Consider the following 7365-nt stretch of genomic DNA (forward strand, 5'->3'; position numbering starts at 1 on the left):
TCGCAAGTGGTCTTCAGATCAATTGCAACTCCTAAGCAAAAGACTCCACAATCATCCTGAATGTCACCTCCCCCTGCTCCCCTGGCTCTTAAGTGTGAAAATGCTCTTGCCCCAGGGATCCGTACTCCGAAAACCATAGAACACTCATGAAAGAAATTGAGGAAGATACAAAGAAATGGAAAAACGTTCCATGCTCATGGATTAGAAGAACAAATATTGTTAAAATGTCTCTGCTACCTAGAGCAATCTATACACTCAATGCAATCCCTATCAAAATACCATCAACTTTCTCTTTACAGAGCTGCAACAAATAACTCTAAAATTTGTATGGAACTAGAAGAGACCCCAAATAACCAAAGGGATTTGAAAAAGAAAACCAAAGCAGGTAGCATCACAATTCCAGATTTCAAGCTCTATTACCAAGCTGCAATCATCAAGACAGTACGGTACTGGCACAAAAACAGACACAAAGATCAATGGAACAGAATAGAGAACCCAAAATGAACCTATAACTATATGGTCAACTTATCTTTGACAAAGCAGGAAAGATAATCCAATGGAAAAAAGTCTCTTCAACAAATGGTGTTGGGAAAATGGGACAGTCACATGCAGAAGGATGAAACTGGACCATTTTCTTATACCATATACACAAAAATAGACTCAAAAATAGATGAAAGACCTAACTGTGAGACAGGAATCCATCAAAATCCTAGAGAACACAGGCAGCAACCTCTGTGACCTCAGCTGCAGCAACTTCTTGCTAGACACATCTCTAAAGGCAAGGAAAACAAAGGCAAAAATGAAGTATAGGGGTTTCGTCAAGATAAAAAGCTTTTGCACAGCAAGGAAAACAGTCAACAAAACCAAAAGACAACCAATAAAATGGGAGAAGATATTTGCAAATAACATATCAGATAAAGGGCAAGTAGCCAAGATCTATAAAGAACTTATGAAACTCAACACCCAAAGAACAAATAATCCAATCAAGAAATGAGCAGAAGATATGAACAGACATTTCTCCAAAGAAGATGTACAAATGGCTAACAGATACATGTAAAAATGCTCAACATCACTCAGTATCAAGGAAATACAAATCAAAACCACAATGAGATACCACCTCACACCTGTCAGAATGGCTAAAGTTAACAAATCAGGAAATAACAGATTTTGGTGAGGATGTGGAGAAAGGGGAACACTCTTACACTGTTCGTGGGAATGCAAGCTGGTGCAGCCACTCTGGAAAACAGTATGGAGGTTCCTCAAAAAATTTAAAATAGAGCTACCCTACATATGACCCAGCAACTGCACTACTAGGTACTTACCTCAAAAATACAAAAGTACTGATCTGAAGCGGCACCTGCACCCCCATGTTTATAACAGCAATGTCCACAATAGCCAAACTATGCAAAGAATCCAGATGTCCATCAATAGATGAATGGATAAGAAGATGTGGTACATACATACAATGGAATATTACTCAGCCATCAAAAAATGAAATCTTGTCATTTGCAATGACACGGATGAAACTAGAGGGTATCATGCTAAGTGAAATAAGTCAATCAGAGAAAGACAATTATATGATCTCACTCATATAGAATTTAAGAAACAAAATAAAGGATCATAGGGGAAGAGAGGAAAATAAAATAAGACAAAAATCAGAGAGGGAGACAAACCTTAAGAGACTCAATCATAGGAAACAAACTGAGGGTCACTGGAGAGGAGGGAGGTGAGGGGATAGGGTAACTGGGTGATGGACATTAAGGAGGGAACATGATATGAGCACTGAGTATTATATAAGACTGATGAATCACTGATCTCTACCTCTGAATCTAATAAAACACTATATGTTAACTGAATTTAAATTTAAAAAAAATTTTAAGAAAGAAAATGCTCTTGCCTCTGAGCAATTACAAGAACCAACCAGCCCCCACATTACCCCTGCCTCCTACTTGAAAACTCTATTTCAATTGTGCTAATCTTTGAAGCTAGTCCTGAATAATTCTGTGCAAACCATTAGCACTTGGCTCCCTTTGTGTATAGCAGCCAGGTGGTGTAGTTGGGAAAACACTGGAGGAAGAAGAGCTGAATTTTCATTTCATTGCAGCAGTCAGAATGATTTGGACGGCAAACATCAGAAAATCCAGGGTCAAAGTAGCTGAGCTACTACGCAATTTATTATTTTACACAAGGGGGAGCCCAGAGGCAAATGGCTCCAGGCCAGGCAAAGGCCAGCAGCTCAAGATGTCATTAAGGACCCAGATTCTTTCTGCCTCCCTGCTCTGCTCTACTCTGTGTCCACCTCATTCCAGGCTGGTTTCCCAAATGATTGCTAGATGGCTGCCCAGAGGGATGAGTTCTGTAGATGGCCTCATTTATGTCTGGATAGAGAGCACAAGAGGGAAATCATCTCCACTGACCATGACATAGAAGTCCTTCCCTGTAGTCTGGTTGAGCCAATTTAGGTCACAAGTCTACCCTGACCACTAACATCCACCAGGGCAGTGCCTGGTGGAATGGGCTGAGACTTACTATGTTCTCCTCTAGAGCTGACATGAGCAGAACTTAAATGACCCCAAAGTTCTGACAGGGAAGGGAAAGCATGCTATAAAGTTGGATAGGCACACAACATTCTCCAGTATACTAGTCCTGGCTCTGTTTCCTACTTGTTGTATGGTCTTGAGCAAGTCATTTGACCTCTCTGGGCCTCACTTTTATGTAAAAAAGGAGGGAAATGTCAGTCCCACAGAAGCATCAAAAGGGATCATGGAAATAAAGGCACTTTAAAAACTGTAAGTTCTATATACAAGGTCTCTCCCACTGTCCGTAGCTCATGGGGCACTCATGTGATGCAATAGAGGGTGCTTGCCCTAGCTTCACCCCAGCCTCCAAAACACTTAGCAAAATAGGTCTGGAGAAGGGTCGCCAGGCTTAGCAAACAAAAATAGAGAAGGCCGAGTTACATTTGAATTTTAGATAAATAATACTTGGTATTAAGTATGCCCCCAATATTGCATGGTATATATACTAAGAAATTACTCATTGATTATCTGACATTCACACTTAACTGTACATTGTCTTGTCTTTTATCTTAGAACCCTATCTAGGAGAGGCCTGGCCAGGAATGAGGAGCTAGGCCTAGATTTCTACTTTGTCTTTCCCTTAAGCCCTGGTGAGTGCCTTTTGCAGCAATTCTCTCCCTAAACACACCTCTGATGTTCCTCCTAAAACCACCTCTCCATCTCAGTTAATGGCTTCATGGCCCCATTTGCTTGGTTCCCAACACCAGAGTCATCCCCAAATTCACTCTTTGCCTCCAAGCCCACTTATGGCGCTGTGGGCCCTGTGGTCACAACACAGCCTGGAGACTCATAATCTGTATTCCACCACCTTCTTCCCCACCACCATAGATTTTTCCTGGCACCACAGTGTTAGCCAGCCCTGATGGTTCCCTCAGGTTCAACTCATGCTCCCCCCCCAGCCCATTTTCCACAGGCAGCAGAGTGATCCTTTTAAAGCAACCCTCAAATCATGACCACCTGCTTAAAATCCTCCCCTGGCTGCCACACTCCATACTACAACCTGTAGGACCTTACTCAAATAGACCCTATATCCCTCTCCCACCTCACTGGTCTTTCATCTCATCCTCAAAATGCTGACCTCAGCCCCACCCCTGCAACTATACACACTGTCCCTTCAGTCTAGAGTGTGTTTCCCTCCATTAACACATGACACACTAATATGCAGACCTAACCACAAATGTCACCTCTCCAGAGACACCTACCATGACTACCCTCTCTGAATAGCAGCCCTTCCACCCTTTCACTCTCTCTCTCTTAAGCTGATTTGTTTTCTTCGCATCAATAGCACTCTCTGGTATCTGACTTTTTTTGTTTATTAATTTATGATTTTGTCCCTCCCCTCCCCTCAGTAAAATATAAGTTCTGGACTTAACCAGTGTATCCAAAAACCTAGAACAGTGGTTGGCAGAGTGGTTGCTCAAGAAAAATTTGTTGAATCAGTATCAAATAAATATGAATAGATAGGCAAATGAATAAGCTAGATACCTTCTAGACTTGCACTGTCCAATCTAGTAGCCACTAGCCATATGTGGCTGTTCAGCACTTCAAATGGTGCTAGTCCGAACTGAACTGTGCTATAAAATATAAGATATATACCAGATTTAGGGTTGTCTGGGTGGTTCAGTCGGTTAAGTGTCCAACTCTTGATTTTGGCTCAGGTAATGATATCAAGGTCATGGGACTGTGCCCCACATTGGGCTTTGAGTTTAGTGTGGAATCTTCTTGTCCCTCTCCCTCCTACCCCTGTATCCCCACTTGTGCTCTCTCTCTCTAAAATAAATAAATAAAATCTTTTTTTAAAAAAAGATAAATACCAGATTTAGAAGACTTAGTTAAAAAAAGGAATGTAGAAAGGCACCTGAGCGTCTGTCTGCCTTTGGCTCAGGTTGTGATCTCGGGGTCCTGGAATAGAGTCCCACATCAGGCTCCCCACAGGAAGACTGCTTCTCCCTCTCTGCTTATGTCTCTCCTTCACTCTCTCTGTGTGTTTCTCGTGACTAAATAAAAAAGCAGAGACATAGGGAGAGGGAGAAGCAGGCTCCATGCAGGGAGCCTGATGTGGGTTCTGGGATCATACCCTGAGATGAAGGCAAATGCTCAGCCACTGAGCCACCCAGGCATCCCAATAAAATCTTTTTTTTTAAAAAAAAAAGGAATGTAGAAATAGCTCATAAATAATTTTTGTATTGATTACAAGTTCAAATGATAATATTTTAGATATATTGATTAAATAAGATACATCATTAAATGAATTATATTTGTTTCTTTTTCCTTTACTTACTGTGTCTACTAGAAAAATTTTAAATATATACTTGCCTTAAATTGGGGGTTACATAATATCTCTACTGGATAGTGTTGCTTCAGACCATAGGCTGCTGGGCTCATGGGGTAAGAGTGCAGAGAAGGGGAAGAAAAAGAGCCAGAATGGGTGAAGAGGGTCAAAGGTACAGACATCCAGTTACAAAATAAATAAATCATGAGGATGTAATGCACACTATGGTGACTGTATTGCATATCTAAAAGTTACTAAGAGAGTTGATCTTAAAAGTTCTTGGTGCACCTGGGTGGCTCAAACAGTTAAGCATCTGCCTTTGGCTCAGGTCATGATCCCAGGGTCCTGGGATTAAGTTCCATGTCAGGCCCCTTGCTCAGTGGGGAGTCTGCTTCTCCCACTGCCCCTCCTCCCACTCATGCTCACTCTTTCTCTCTAATAAATAAATAAAATCTTTAAAAAAATGATTCTTATCACAAAAAAATTTTTTTGTAACTTTCAGTGGTGATGACTGTGAACTAGACTTACTGTGAGAATCATTTTGTAACATACACAAATATCACATCATTAAGTGTACACCTGAAACTAATATAATACAGCATAGGCAAATCATACCTCAATTGAAAAAGAGATTTATTATAGGAATTTATGCACGTGGATATAGAGGCTAACAAGTCCTACAATCCACTGTCTTCAAGCTGGGGAGCCAGGAAAGCCAGAGACAACACTAAGTCCAAAGCCTGAGAACTAGAAGAGCCAAAGAGCCAACACCCTCACAGACACATCCAGAAATAATATTTTAACAGCTATCTGGGCACCCTGAGCCCAGTGAAATTAACACATAAAATTGACCATCACAGCATCCTTCATAATAATATGAAAAAGATATTATTAATATCTTGATATAATAATATATCAAAAGATATATATAAGTATAATGAGTATATTATTAATATTTTGATATAATAATATATCAAAAGATATATATAAGTATAATGACTGTTTCACAGTAAGTAGACATAGCTAGTACAATTGTGGTTTGGGGGTTTGTTTGTTTGCTACTATTATTTATCTTTGGCCTAATCATCTAGTATATTATAAACTACTCAAGGGAGAGTATCATGCTTTCATCTTCATTTATTACTTGCCAAGTCTAGAAGCCCCCACACATCCTTCACCACCTTTAAAGGTACATGACTGCTCAGCCAGCAGCCTCACTCTCCATCATAGTAGCTCTAGGGCAAAGCCAAAGAGAATTGACTCAGCCTTAAAATGTCAAATGAATCATGATGCCAAAATGATTTATATCCACCTTAGAATGCAGTTAATTCTGCCTACCCTGACTGGCTTGCTTCTGCCCTCCTCAGAGTCTGAAATTCCATTTATTAACCTGGGAAGGCAACAGGATCTCAAAAGTGCTCAATAACCTATCGGGGTGGGAGGGACTGTGGGCTTTTGTGTGAGGGGTCAGCTTCTCCCTGACAATAGGGCCTGGCCAAGGAACTTCCACAGAGAGGTTTTTGGGGACCACACCACCATTGGGGAATGGGGGCAGGCTGGGGAGAGAGTGATGTTAAGATCAGGTGGGTATACAAAAACTGTTAATGTTGATCACAATTCCTCAGAGATTCATATCCAGCTGGCAAGTTCAGTTAAAAAGGAGACTGAATCCTGGGGTGCCTGGGTAGTTCAGGTGGCTAAGTGTCTGCCTTCAGCTCAGGTCATGATCCCCAGGTCCTGGGATAGAGCCCCACAAGGAGCCCTGTGACGAGCCCCACATCAAGTGCCATGTGGAGTCTTGTGCCAAGCCCTACCAGCTCCCTGCTCAGCTGGGAGCCTGCTTCTCCCTCTTCCTTTGCCCTTCCCCCTTCTCAAATAAATAAATAAAATCTGAAGAAGAAGAAGAAGAAGAAGAAGAAGAAGAAGAAGAAGAAGAAGAAATGAATCCTGCAGACCTACATTCATATGTCAGATTCGCTCATATATTTTGTTCATTAGCTTCCCCTGCCCATGAAACCTTTAATCCCTGGCTTCTTCCTGTATAGTGGCTTCCCAGAACTATCCATCCTTTTGCCCTCACAGGAGTGATGAGTCCTGGCTGGCTCACAGTCATTCAAACAAGGCTGTAATTTTCACTGCATTTTCTAGAAGCAACTTTTAGATTCATCTTAGGGGATGAGACATTTCTGTCATTTATTTATCAATGCTGACATCTAAATGGACTGAACCAGGTGAATGGGTTCCCTGTGGCAAAGAGAAAATAAATCTCCAGGCAAGAGTCCTTAAACTGCCTAATCTCGTTCCCCAAAAACTATGCTCACCCCCATCGGGAGGTCTCTTGCCATATTACAAAGTTAACACTCTGGGATCTCAAAAGTCTCTGAATTCTTTAAAAGATTTAAATGCTTTGTTCTTTCCATTTTAAAAGAGCAAGGAGCATCCTTGAGGCTGTCACAATAAAAGTAGCCATTTGGAGGTGAACATTCCAGATTCTTCCTTAGCAAGAGGTCTGAA

The sequence above is a fragment of the Vulpes lagopus genome, chromosome 4, assembly GCF_018345385.1.
Source record: "Vulpes lagopus strain Blue_001 chromosome 4, ASM1834538v1, whole genome shotgun sequence".
Classification (NCBI taxonomy): domain Eukaryota; kingdom Metazoa; phylum Chordata; class Mammalia; order Carnivora; family Canidae; genus Vulpes; species Vulpes lagopus.